General features: G+C 39.5%; 1 protein-coding gene across 10 annotated transcripts in view; it reads right to left on the bottom strand.

Annotated features, from left to right (window-relative positions):
- PALLD (palladin, cytoskeletal associated protein) overlaps positions 1 to 14,984 on the bottom strand; it is a 187,723-nt gene that overhangs the window by 56,229 nt on the left and 116,510 nt on the right. Inside the window, exon 1 of one of the 10 annotated variants that reach the window (XM_036382785.1) lies at positions 13,121 to 13,193. The exons of the other annotated variants lie outside the window; for them this stretch is intronic. The gene's annotated coding sequence lies outside the window, so the exon portion shown is untranslated. Of the gene's footprint in view, positions 1 to 13,120; positions 13,194 to 14,984 lie in introns of those variants that run through there. 10 annotated transcript variants of the gene reach the window in all.

Here is a 14,984-nt window from a genome sequence, read left to right as displayed (position 1 = left end):
CGTACATGTTGAATCCATCATCTTTTTCTTTTATCACAGAAAAATCAAGCTACAACTGCTTTCCAAATTTGTGTAAATGAATTCAGGAATTCACACTAGTAGCTTGTGTGTTCAAGCACACAGACATACCATTGAAACCAACAGGAGCAACAGTAATTAGTAGCTCTGAAAATCAGGCAACTTTCATTTGAATTTAACTTCATTCAAGTGAATATGAAAATTTATGTTTAAAATTCATCCATGTATTGAAATACATTTTAAAAATATTTGTTTTAGCTCTGAGAGTAATATTTTTTTAAGAAGAATTAAGTATCTCAGTTATTTTCCGTTACTTAAATGGCATAAAAATTCTTGGACATGTAAAGGTTTTGCACTCAGGTCCCAGGTTAAGTCCTATCAGTAGCAACAAAAATGGAAAGCACCTGATCAGCATTTGTGACTGAAGTGAATCAGTCTCAATGCTCTTTCGAGAAAACTTGTTACAATGTCTGAATATGCTACCTTTTGCATCAGCCTTTATTAGCATATTTAAGCAGTGAAAAAGCAGAAATCTTTCTTTTGTGCCTGGAAGATGTCCCTATATATAAAGGAGTATGAGACTTTTTTGGATGGATATTATCTCCCTAGCCTTTGGTGTCACTCTAGAGTTTTTTCCAAGATTTACTCAGACCACAGAGAAGCTTACCATGGCATACAAATCCAGGTAGTCTAAATAACAGTGATGAATGATATAATCTGGTTCAAAAAATGAAATAAGTGGTATGGCAGAATTTCTCACAAGCTCAGGAGAACTTTTTTTTGTTAAATGATCAAGGTAGCAATAATACGTAACTCTTACAAGCTGTAAACTAGAACAGGCTGCCCATGGATGTGGTAGAGTCACCATCCCTGGCAGTGTTCAAAAACTGTGTGGATATGCCACCTGAGGACATGTTTTAATGGTGAACTGTGTGGATATGCCACCTGAGGACATGGTTTAATGGTGGTGGTGCTGGGTTAATAGTTGGATTTGATGATCTTAAAGGTCTTTTCTATGCAATATTGAGACAGCTCACACAATGAAGTTTCAGAAGACACATCAGTTGAATAACAGTTTTAAATGCCTAGAAATGTATAAATCAGAAGGTATCTCCTTCAATACCACCTAATAATCACTTAATTAACTTTGGCTTAGCAACCAGTTGAACTAATTCTATGCAGTACTTTTCACCTACAGTTTAGAAATGTTGCTTTTCCCTCTGTTTTGGGCTAGGAAACATGAAACTAGAGCTGAAGGAAGCAGTTAAATTCACCAGCAAGGCTGGTGAAATTAGATAAATATTCCTACCACAACAAGTGCTCTGAACTACTTAGGCATACATACTTATTATAGAACAGAAACAGAAAAGTTTAGAGTTAGTGAAACACAAATAAGTAAACTTGAGAGTTCTTAAAGACTTTTATAACTTTGAGTTATTCCCAGTCATTGCCCGACTTAGCCTGGATATGGTGTACAACACTATTATTTCTGATGGCTTACCTATCTTTCAGTATTTAGGCCAGTTTGTAAATTCACCAAAAGCAGTAAATGAAATCCTTATTTTACTGGGGAACAAAAAATCCGAACATGCCACAGATAAACCCTAAGAGTTAGCACCTCAATGAGAATTTGAGTAGAAAGACAGTTATTCAAAAACACTGACAATGCGTACTATCATAACAGCAAGACTAGTAATATTTTCTGAAAAAAGGCACTGAAATGGTTTCATTAAACCAAAAGCACGAGTTTAGTTTAAACATGTTCCTGTCCACACAACATCCCAACCTGTACATCAGCATGCAATACCCATATGACCCGAGTCTGTGCAATGCAAGACCTGATTACAGATAACAAGACTATTAGGCACATTCAGCAATTTACAGGACAAACCATTAATTTAGGCCTGAACAGGTACATCCAAGAGCATCCAAGGAAAATTCTGAAACACTGAACTGCTTCTCAATAAGGAAAACACATTTTTCATGTCCTTTGGTATCCAAAAAACTATTTCACTACCTCTTTTCTGTCCTTAATGCAGCATGTCACAGTTACCTTCAATTATTCTCAAACTTCACCATTGGTCAGTGATTTTACCAAACTGTAAAGTTTTCAAAATTAAGGGCAATTAATTGAGAAACTGATCATATTAGTACCTTACTTCCTTTACAAGTCTCTCAAAGACATTTTCAAATTCATGTAAAGCAGTGAACAACCTTGTTGTGGTTTGAGAGGAAGTAAGTTTACTGGGATATGCTGTGGTCACCAATAGGTGGTCAGATTTTAATATCAGCACCTGGTGTGGCCACTGGGCCCATGGATAGGCCTCTGAGAACACAGGGGTTAAAAGCAGAGTGCTCCCGGGGGAAGCTCTCTTGGGTTCCAGTGAGGAAAGAGTTCGGATCTCTCCCCTGTCCAGCAGCTGCTGCTGGGTGGGGACGGGAGCCATGCGGCCGGGTGAGGTAGGCCGGGCCTTGGACTGAGATGGCAGGTGAAGAGGCCCACGAGGATGGAAGGGTGGGAGAAGCACCAGGAGGCATCGGGCAGCCCTCCCCAGGAGAGAGAGAGAGTACAGCCTGTGCTTGGGACTGTGCTACCTTGAAACTTGATAGCATGTGCTGGCAGCACAGCTGAGAAGGAGAAGAGGAGGGGTGCAGTGAGAAGGTGTCCGGCCACTGTGGGCATTCCTGAGAAGGCAGAGCCCAAGTTTTTAACCCTTTTTTGGACAATGAAAACCTTAACCTTAACCAGAACATTAACCTTTCCTAGAAGAGAGATAGAGATGAAATGGAAGAAGGAAACGTGCAAGTGTGAAGGTCTGGGCAAGTGAAAGATGTCAGAAGAGTAGAGAAGAACTTAGGTGGGAAGAGATGATGGAGTGGCTTTTGCTGGACTTTTCTTGTATAGCCATGGACAGAACCATGTTCCTTGTGACACAGAGACTGCATCCAGGGGGAGGCAATGGCTCAGAGCCAAGAGGGTTCAGTGTTGAGACCCCTCGGCCCCAGGGGGTGAAATTTGGGGGGGACAGGTGTCCCAAAGGTGAGACTGTGCTCTTTTTGGGATGGAATAAAGCATCCTTAAAAGAACGACCCTAGAAGCAGCTCTGGTCCGTGTTCAGTGGTGAGAGCACTGGACATGGAAGGAAGATGTCACCATGGCAGATGTTCTCCGGGCGGTGCCACGAGTGACATGGAAACACACGAGGCTTCAACGGTATTTCCTGGGGAAGCCTATGGCACAAGAAGGACTCCTCTCCTCTTGATGAACCGAGAATTGATTATTTAAAGGGTGGTGATGGACCGAGAATTGGTGATTTGGTGGGGGGGGAGGAGGAAATGTTTTTGGAAGGTTCTCATTTTCCCTGTGTGTTTCTTGTTACTTAGAGTTGTAGTTTAGTTAATAGTTTCTTTTCTTTATTTCTAAGTGGGGGCCTGCTTTGCTTATTCCTGGTCACATCTCACAGCAGAAACCAGGGAGAATGTATTTTCATGGGGGCACTGGCATTGCGCCAGTGTCAAACCATGACAAACCTATAACACAACTTTTGAGGAATCTGAGGTAATTAAACAGAGAAAGCATCTGAGAACAATTTCAAAAACGAACCACAGAGAGTAACATTGGTAACTCAGGAAGTTTAACAGCAAATTTCCGTGATTCTACCTCTATCAAAAAGACCATCAATGATGACAGAGAGAATTTCCATAACTCAGAAGCACAGTAAGTATTAATTAATTATGTACTTATGAAAATTTTAATCTCTCACACAAGCAGCTTCTGTCTTGTATCACTCTTTGTATGGGGCCCTAGCCTTTCCATTAATTAGAAAGAAATTCACACGTTTTACAACTCTCTCCCAAACATCCCAGTTTCACTCTGATTAGTCAATCCTCCATTACCCAGCATAATCAACTTTGCTCTGCCAGTACTGGAAATTCTGGCAGACATAATAAATCTTTTTGGAGAAAAGAGAGGTTACTAAGCAAAAATACTAGGCATCACAGAGCTCTGTATGTTCATTCAAATTCACTCAACTCCCTCAGCTTTCATTTACTGCTGATCAGCTTCCTGCTTAAAAGCATTCCAATTCTATTCTGTTCTGCTCTTTATCAATGAGCATGTTCCTTCAAATATTAGCATTGCAAACAGTTCCTCTGATTCAGTACTCTTACAAGAATTCACTCAGTAAACACGGCCTGTCTCTTGCATTTGTAGGCAGTAATGCTCAAAGCACAAACATCTATCTTCTTAACCCAAAAAAGGACATAATGCAAGTGCTGTGTTTTAGTCACAAACTGACAATTAGCCTCAGTGGTCAACAGAGCTTTCTTGTAATTTATTATAATTAACTGTCCCTAGGTCACTCCTCTTTTCCAGTTACAGTCTACCACAAAAAAAGTCCAAAGTTTGTGCCCAACAGGAATGTTAACATTACGAAGTTTCAAAACAGTTTCAAAGACTGGTAAAAGTGAGGATGCAATAGCCCTGTCTGGCAACTTGTAGAAGGAGCAAACTGCAGCCAGAAGATGATGAAACCAGAGGTATATTATTGCCTTTTTTGTCTATTTGCCTTTTTGTAAAACACTATGTTAAATATAATATTAAAGATTTCTATACTTTTTCTGAACCAAATATTTCATCACACAGATCCATGCTCACAGATGATAATGACATCTGTTGAGGAAGTGCACAAACGGCCTACTTCATCTCAAGACCTGGATACCAAAAGAACCTGAAACTAATTCATAACATTTGTGCTTACATGTTAATACCCTCATTAATAACTGCAGCCTGTAACAAACAGAACATCCACAAACTTCTGTGCATGTTTCTGAGATCTAAATTTCTTGATACTTCTGTGATCCTGCAGAAGCTCTGGGATCGTCTGTTGAAGAAAACTTCCAGTGAGATACCACACACCAGCTGGGTATTCTGAAACTTGGACAATCACAAACCTCTGCTCCCGTAAGATATCAGCTCCTGCTCCAAAAAGCGCTGCTTCCTTCCCAAAAAGATTCCACAGAGCTGAAACCAAGTCCTTGATTTTGGGCTAACTGCGATGCATGTAGTCAGTGCTAAGCTTCACCATGCCAGAATGGTTCCAGCGCACCAGTCCGCACAGCGCACGGCGTGCCTTTGACATCAGGACTAGAGTGGTGCAAGAGGTTCCAGCCAGGGCTGCAGAGAAGGCTCATGTGCTGCTTGCAGCTGGTTGCTGATGGCTGTAACTGGTAGCCATGTAACTGGTAGGAGAGCAAGGGAAACCTGGCAGAGATCCTGATTCTGGGCCTCCTCCTCTGTTTTCTGGGTATTTCATGTGATTCTGACAAATGTCATTATTGATATTAATTGTCTCTGTATATCTATCCATCAACACGACCATTAACTTTTGAAAGGATGGGAGACATGGGAACCTAGAGTTTTAGAATCGGTGTATAATTTTTATTTCTGAAGTCACAGAAGCATTTCAAGCTGCTGTGGTTTATGGGTCATAGACAGCTGTAGATGTAACCTCAAAGTCAATAGCTGAAAGTTCATCCATTGTTTTAGAAAATGTTGACATATCATTTTGATTTTATCCTAACAGACACGCCTTTTTTCTCTCCATCTATGTGGAAAATGTGCATGCAACAGTCATCTAATTCAGTTGCATATCCACAAAAACAACATCTAAGCATAAGTGTTTCTGAATTACAACTGGTAGGATTTTTTTCTCTTTTTTAAAACCAAAAACAAACAAACAAACAAACAAACCTAAAAAGAGGCTTAGGTATTTTAATACAAAGCAGAAAACAGAAGCAATAATTTTCCAGAAATTCCCGATGAACCACTTAAGGAAATGTTAAACAGTTAATAACTGCAAAATCTCTAGCAGAAACTCCAAAAGTCACTAAAGAAAAAGGAATGGAAACCACATGTAACATTCTAGAGACTCATAAGACAACACAATGTACTTTCAATATAGTGTGAACTTCCACAGTCTCACCTTATGGATTTCACATGCTACAGACACTCATAGAAGAGGTGTCTCTCTATTTTACATCACATACAGATCTCCAGATTTTGAAGAAGATAGGAAAACGATGAAGTTTTATAGGAAATCAAGACTTTCTCCTAGAGCACTGCCAAGCAATATGGCCATCTATTTACTGCCTGAAAAAATTGCCTACAAATGTTATATGTGAAAAAATAAGCATTATTAGCAAGGATATTGAACTCCTGCACGTGAGAATTGCCATGGATATACAAAAATTATCAGGTAGCGTTGGAAGCAGAAAAAGAGTAGAATTTGGCCATGTCAGATGAGGAATATATGTATTCTGAAAAAAAAAAACAATCTGCAGTTTATAGAGAAAAATACGATCTGGTAGCTTGTCAGCTGAGAAATACAGATGAACATTTCTGAAACCCAGGCAGTCTTTTCATTAAAATGCCTGAAAGACATCTCTTTATATGCACCAACACCTCTGTAAGTGTGGATATCAATATTCCCTTTAAATATTCTTTATGTAATTCTGGTTTTAGGCACCTCAGATTTGCACAGAAATAAACAGCATCATCTTGCAACAGGCTCACCATCAGTAATGCAATACCAAGTAACTCACGTCTTTATTGAATTCCGTAGAAGTTTTAACAGGAAATGCAAATCACACACAAACACAGACTGCGTGAAAATACTCCATCCACAAAATATGATTGCCCCTGGGACTTTCAAAGCTTCACTTCTACTAAAAAATTCACTAGATCTTGGGTCAGAACAAAAATAACCATAAATTAGGTTGCCCTCCTGAAACCTTCAAACACTGCAAAGCAAGGCTTTGTATTTCAGAGCCAATGTAAGTAGAGTGAGGTGGGCTAAAAGAAATACAGCACCACTGGGTTTCTGAGAAAGGAAACTCTACTTTCATTTGTGCAAAACTTTCTATGTTGCCTTGGTGAATCTCCTTGCTGGCCAAAGTTGGCTATTAAAATAGTTTTTCACTTTAATAGCTGCTTTAAACAAAGTACCCTCATAAGACAGAGATTTTGTAGATGTGTGTGTGTAAGGACACACACACACATATATATTTTCACACACCATGAGATTCATATGCACACAGAAACAGACTTGCATTATCTTCTTTCATAAAAGAAATCTGCATAATCTGCTCTTTGAAGTTAGAAACATTTTACACACATCTGGATGTACATACACACATGGCACTTAGAACTGAAGAAACAATTATGTTTCTAGTGAGTGCTTTCATACTGTGATTCAGCTTATTCAGAAGAATGAATTCAGCCATAGAGTAATAATTTAAAAATATTTGAAGATCCAACTACAGAAAAATAATTATGCTATTTTTAAGGATAAGTTTTCCATGTTGTGAGTAAGGTGCAAAAATGGGTCGGAACAAGCTCAGCTGAAAGCTTGGCCTAAACCCAGCAGGTTGGCTCTCCTGAGCAAAGTTGCTATAACACATGTGGGTCTTGATTTAAACCAGATTTCTGTATTCAGTGTGGCTGGAGAAATACTTTTTAAATGAATCTATAGCAGAAGTACAAAAAAATCTAAATATTCCATTCTCTTTTTCTATTCACTAGAGCCCAGGCAGGACCTCCTAATGAAGTTTGTCCTGTCTACCAGATACTGCCAGCATGCATTTCTTGCTCTCTGATGTACACTTCTTTTCATCACAGGAGAGGAATTCATTTTAATTTGCAATTTAAAAATTAAATCCAGCTGACTGAATCTTTATTACAGTTCAATATTTCGGAAGAGATCTTCAAGATCATCCACCCAGCACTACCACTGTAACTTCTAAATCACTAAACCTTATAATTTTTTTTATTTTCTGATGTCTAATCAGTATCTCACCCTTCTCAGCTTGAGCCCATTATCTCTGTTCCTCTTACTGCAGGTATGGAAGAAGAGACTGATCCCCACCTCAACACAACCTCATTTCAGACACTTGTAGAGAGCAATGAGGTCCCCCTGAACCTCCTCTTCTCCAGGCTAAATATCCCGAGCTCCCCCAGCCAATCCTCATGTTCTCCAGTCCTTTCACAAGCCCTGCTGTGCTTCTCTGGACATGCTGCAGCATCAAAATGTCACTTTTAAAGTGAGGATCCAAAACTGAACACAGTGCTCAAGGTGTGGCCTCGGCAGTGCAGAGTGCAGGGGGACAGTCCCAGCCCTGGTCCTGCTGCCACACTATTGCTGATACAGGCCAGGATGTCATCAGCCTTCTTGACCTTCTGTTTGAGAACAAACAGAAATTTTGTAAATGCTAGGATTCAAACAAATCCACTTGAGATGGTAAAAGTTTAATATTAATGTTGTAAATGTAATACCTTGTGTTTTCCCATTATTTACATACACACCTCTGTGTGTGTAATAGGTTCTGTGTTGTTGTAATAGGTACAGTAGCATACAGAACAAGTATCAGCCTTTACTGGGAATTCAATGGGGTTATATGGTTGGTATAAACGTTAACACCACTAAAACGGATTTTTTTTGTGTGCTAATCTATTTTTACATTTAAGTCTGGAAAAAAAAAATGTAGCCATGTTGCCAATAAAAACCAAAAAAATATTTTCCTGTACATTTCTGTTGGCTGACACATCATGTCTAGAAATAATAGTATTTTCCTAAAAAACCTTTACTTTAAACAATCCCAAAAGAACAAATAAGTTATGTGCCATCCTATGAACATTTACCAGAACTTGGACATTTTGGCAATGCAGTGTAGAAGCTCCTGATGCATAGATCAACTAAATAACTCTTCCATATTATGAAGGAAGAAGTAAGAACTCAACCCCTCATTACCACTTTCTGCTTGAAATACACTACAGTGAACTGTGATACCAGATTGATTTCTCAAAGAGAATAATTAGAAGAATTGTTTTTTCTTATCCTGTGTTATATGCTACAACACATAATGTAGACCATCTTCTGAAATTGGTAACAAACAAAATCTGAAGCCCATTTTAAAGAGAAATTTCAACAGGAAAATATTTTGTTGATATGAATGAATACAATTTCCAAGGCTCAGAAGAATGTCCTGGGAAGGACTGGAAAGAATTCTGAGTAACTGCTACAAACAATGGTTTAAGATAATCTAAGGTAATGAAAGATTTCTTACTCAAATTATCACTGGAGAGATATGCACACTATGAAAACTAGAGAAAGCAGATTTAGTTGCTTCTTGACTCACCTCACACAGGTGAACAAGGCAGAAAAATCCCAGCAAGAAATTGATCCCACTATATTTATTTATTTATATAAAAATAAGTGCTGTTTTTCTTACAGTTCCTTCCCTTTGTGGAAGGGGGAAGTGCTGGGGAGTGCCATACACAATACACTAATTACAATCACTTTCTGCTTCAATAAAGGAAATACAAACTTCCTGCCTTGGCAAAGATTAGAATGTCTCAAGCAGGTGGGATAAGGGCCATGTAAGTGTCTAGACAGAAATGTGGAGGAAAGTATTTCCTAAATTTTCTATTCATGCGCTAACCCAGAAAGTGGACTACACATCTAAAAAGAACTGCCTTAATTATTGGGTCTTCTTCTTTGATAATTATGTTTTTAATTATGATAATTATATATTTAATATATGAATACCAAACTGTTAAATTATCTATAATGCTCCAATAAGTTCTGACACTTGTGGTCACAAGATTCTTCACCTTCTGCAGCTAAGAGGTTTAAATTAGTCTTCCATGCATCCTATAATTTGGTTAGTAATTACTCCATACATATTCTTCCAAATGCATCTATTATTGCTACGAAATCATTGCTGAGTATTGCTATTACTGAGTGGGCACTTCTCTCTAAAGGGAACTTTATTACTTAATGTAGCATTGAAATGCTAGCTGTTAAGAAAGGAGGAATGTTTCCAATGGAAGATGATACATGAATACATAAGTCCACAGGCATATTTTGATTAAATAATATTCTCAGGATAAAAGATTTCCAGTCAATTATTATGTTCTCAAGAATATATCTGGGACTATCAGTCAATTTATATGTTCTACGTAATCCTGAAATTTTTTTGGGGAAAACAAAACCTCCTTAGGGCCACCAACTCTTTGCAGATCAGTTAAGGTACAGAACAACCCCCAAATACTTGAAGACTCCTTTCTTGGACAGTAAACAGCAAATGAAAAAAAGCACATAGCAATAATATAAAATATTTTGTTTTGAAATGATGGAACTAATGTTGCATATGCTATCTTCACCTTTCAGAGTTTCTTTGCATTGACCTTTATCTTCATGTCTTTCAGGTGTAGTGTCCACAAATATTCATAATCTACAGGAAATTATGCTATACACACAGAGAAAACCTACATATATGACATCACACTCAGTGACAGTCTACTCTGCTCCCAGGCACATGGATCCACATGAATGTTGGCATGAGTAAAACTGAAAAGCAGCTAATTTAAGTAGAACCAGATGAGAAATTAGGTTGTTGTTAGAGGAACACAATATTTTCCATCAACTGCATGATTTTACAAGTATGATTGGTTTCCTTTGCCCAGCTGAGAACCAGGTAAGTTCAGTAAGGTAAGTCTCTCATGGATCATTTTGAAACAGAGTAATAGGAAGAAATTCTGTAGAGGAGAGAAAGAAGAATTTCTCCATATAAGTGGACTGACCAGCATCCCACAGGTCAGTTCCAGGCAGACTGCTTCCTTGGTCTTCCAATGCCTAAAGCCCAACAGCTGAACATTACTCATCAGATTTACCACTGTGTCCTTACAAAAAAGGACGCATGCTGTTCTAACATAGCTATTAGAAATGGCTGCTGTAGTCACACAGACCACAAAGTGGATGACAAAACTGCAATCACACTCCTGCTTGTGGAGCAGTTAGATGCCCTCCACAACCATCACATCAGCTTAAAAAATTCTGCAGTTTTCTATGTTGCAATCATCACACAGTCTCTGCAAAGAGAAAACAGTAGGCTCGAGCTAGTCAATAGGCCCACAATAATTGGTGCATGAGTGTACAGCAAGATGAGCTTTGCCAGTAATATAAACAAAAAGAAAAGAAGAAAGAAACTTCAGAACACTTTGAGGATAATAGACAATTTTCTAGGATTTCAGTAAGTTTAAGAGCACAGAAACATTTATCTTACATCAATAGTTTTTAATTGTTAGTTAAAACACACTTCAAATTTTCAGGATAGTTTTTTACTGCAAAAATGTTCTTGACTCAGAAAGCAGCAAGAAAAGTTACGTGACATATATCTGCCAACTGCTAACAAAGCTTGACCATATATCCACTGTTGCAATTTTAGGAAAACTGCTATGTCAGATTGCAGCGTGTGATAACTTGTTAAATTCTGACTTTGTGATTATCAGATTTCCACTATCTCAAAGATGAAAGAAATCTCATCTCAAATATGAGATCCACTATCAGATTTCCCCTATCTCAAAGATGAGGATTTGGTTTATCCAAATGAGACACTCCCAATTCCAACAATATCCTACCTGCATATTCCTGTGTGTTTCAAACATTGCAAGAACATCTGTATATCTCCTACCCCACATTTCCAGTTTCTTTTATTCAAACTCTTATCCCTCTGCCCCCACCTTTTCCCACAGGGTTTCTCCTTCTGGCCAGGAAAATCAATAAAAGAACATAATTTCACAGACAGTTCTTTCAGGTTTTGTTCCCCAACCAAAAGCAGGATGCAACACAATCTCTGTCAGAATCTGGTTCTCACAAGATTGCCTCATTTTCATAGTGAAGTGGTTTAGGTACAATCAGTGGGCATGTGATGAACTTTTTCTATGATTTTTTTTTTCCACCCTCTTGTTATCAATTCTATATCTTAATCCTTTTATGTCTGGTATGCGTTGTGAATCACCGACCAGATCTGGATGTCTGGAAACTGCTGGGCTTTCTTAAAGAACGTCATCAAAACTTTTCCCACCCCAGAATGCCAGTGTACCTCTGTGCACACAAACCCGTGAGTGAACATAAAACTTTCTGCACAGCATGTAATACATCTCACAAAGTTAATTTCAGAAATATAAGGTTTGTTCACAGGAATCATGGTTTCAGTTCAATACAGCCACAGAATACCATGGAAAAACAGTTTCTTGACCTCAAAGCCTAATGAAACTTTGACTGTGTCCACTCCTATTTTTAGATGTGTGCTCTGCAGTGCCATATTCCTTAATATAAAGCTGACCTAAATGTTCCAATAGCAGACGTTGGTTTCTCTTTGATAGCCAATGCATATCTCTGCTTTCCAAGTTTCTGTAAACACATCATTATAAAGAAGGCCTGTCTTACTTTTCCCAGCCTTCTTTCTAATTATGTGCCTACTGCCAGGAAACTTTTCTTTTTTTTTCCTTTTTTTTTTGTCTTCACTACTAAAATTTAAACAAATATGTGATGTGTGCTACAGAAATGAAAAAGAAGGGAAAAAACCTCTAAGTTACAAAGTTACTAAGTAACACCAAATTCCTTTCAACAAGCAGTGATAAACATTAGACAAAAAAATTTAGCTACAAGAGTACATTAAGTGCTAGATGACCAAATATGTCTTCCTTATAGACGTATGAATTCCAGAGAACAACCCAAAACTCCAATGTTTGGTTTCATTTGGGTAAGAAGCTGTAGTAAATCTTCTAAAAGATCAAGTCTCCTGCCCATTACCAATTTTCTTCACCCAGAACTATCACTGGGTTCCTACAGATGTCTCGTACAAAGAAGGCTGGGAAGGCACTCATAGTTTTCTGCCCTATCATATTTGTTAAGGACTGACTTAGCAAGTCTTGGGCTACAGAGATGCACAGAGCCGCTGCCGCCACAAAAGCATCCTTTTTTTGCCTTTGGAAACACAAGGGGACCGCCTGGGTCAGCAAATAAAGTGCATCAGCCAAACTCGAATGCGACTACAGACGATGAGGCAAACTAAAAGATCAAGAAAGTGTAGATCAAAAGTAGAAATACTCGAAAGAAAGGCGGTCAGCCCGGTCCGATTACAGCATGATTTCATATTCCCTGACCTTTCGCCTCCCATCACCGCTTCTGCCGTGAGGTAACCTCATCCGAAGAAGACACGTCACCGCGAACTCCTGAGAGTACGCTGCCGTCCTTACCTGGGCACGGCGGAGCGGGAGCTCTCACATAGCCGAGCGCCGGTGTCCCGGGGAGGCGGCGGAGCGGAGCGGCGCCCGCAGGTACCCCGGGCTATATAGGGCGGGCCCGGGGCGCCGCTCCGCGCCGTGACTCACTGAGAGCCGCCGCTGCCGGCGCGTCCCACTCCAGCGGCTTCACGTTAAGAGTCCCGGCCGCCGCGGGCGCCCCGAGGAGTGCGGGAGGGAGGCGGTACCAGGCTGCCGGGAACGGCAGCGAGACGCGGGCTTCCCTCAGCGAGTCGCCATCGGGATGTTCCTACCCGCTGCCGCAGCCTTAGTTACTCCCTCGGAGCTGCAAGAACTGTGACTCTGTGGTACACTTTTTGCCAAAAAATGCTCGGGTCCCAGGCTGGAAGCTCACTTTTTTCCTTCCAGGAACATCCATAGCCAGCAGAAAACCTTGAGAAGGCAAGTTTTCTGCAACAGCCTTGAGAATCATCTCAGGCTCTTCCATATTGCCATATAGCTGCACAAAAGAGAATTTACTTTAGCTTTTCTGCGAGGCAAAAGTTTCCACGATTGCCGCATCATCTTCCTCGGCATGACAGAGCGGGTGGAATTGCGACGTTTAATGTACAACTGCAGAAGCGATGTCTCAAGTTGTTCTTCTAAGTCCTTTAACACTTCTGTGTTCTTTTAAATTAACACTTATGCCACTACTCATCACTACCAAGACCCCAAGTGTTAAGATTAAACTGATTTTAAAACTTTTTTCAGAAAAAAATCATGCTATTGCACTGCAGTTATCTGTTTTACAAATAGTCTTCTGTGTGTTCTTCACCTGCCAAAGAGTAGTAGCATCAGTGATCAGAAAAAATTTACTATATGATATAAAAATCTAATTGTTTTGTGATCTAATTATACAAAACCTTCCAGAGTGTCACTTACTCTAAATGCATTAATTACTACTACATACTCCACTAAGGCATTCATTTGAAGGTAGATAATTCTTCTTTTTTCCTCTTTTTTTTTTTTCTTATTTTTTCCCACAAGGAGATAAAGAGTGTCAGATTTCTATGGTTGGTTCATACACTTCCTACTATAAGCCACTTGGTCTGGATCCACACAGATTGCTTTCTTACAGGTTACACACCAACATCAGTTTTATAAGCAATCATAGCACAGAACTAATGACTAGTAACGTCTACTTCAACATCTGCTTAAAACAAGATAGATAATCTCAAAAGATGCATCTATAAAATCACTATTCTCAATTCCATGCTTAGCCCATGGAGGTGATCAGTGGTATCACTTTCATTTACTACCTCATGAGCAGCAAGTAAGTGAATGAACATGCTGCCTTTCAGCTCTGCTCAACATCCTGGACAACAGGCAAAAAATTTTAGGGCAGGTGAAAGCAAGGGTGATCCTCTTTCTTCTCTGGGCTCCAGTTTCTGATCAGTGTGTATTATAGATCAGCTCTGGATGCCTGGAAATCTGTTTGGTTTACAAGAACATCACCATAACTCTTTTCTCCCAACTTGGTATGAACCTCCAAACTTTGGTATGAACCTCCAAAATGAGCAAGATCTCTACCTGAGAAATTTCATTCCACAGTGGACAATGCAGAACAAGGTAGGACTGAAAATTTCTCTGCTTACTCAACCCGTGTCACACCTTTTCACCATTAAGCCCTCTTTAGGACTCAGAACTCACTCCACATCACTCAGCCCCTCCAGAACACAACAGGAAGAACAGAGGAATGCTGCCAATTAGGAAAAAGGGTGGGGAAAATGAAGCATCTCCCCATTGCTAGAGCAGAGTGGCATGCCAGGACCTGGCAGTCAGAAGGCTGGCGCTGCACTAGTACCCTGTTTCCAATTCT

Source organism: Molothrus ater, chromosome 4, assembly GCF_012460135.2.
Source record: "Molothrus ater isolate BHLD 08-10-18 breed brown headed cowbird chromosome 4, BPBGC_Mater_1.1, whole genome shotgun sequence".
NCBI classification, from domain to species: domain Eukaryota; kingdom Metazoa; phylum Chordata; class Aves; order Passeriformes; family Icteridae; genus Molothrus; species Molothrus ater.
Note: the sequence above shows the minus strand (reverse complement) of the source record. Positions and strands in the feature narration are given on the sequence as shown.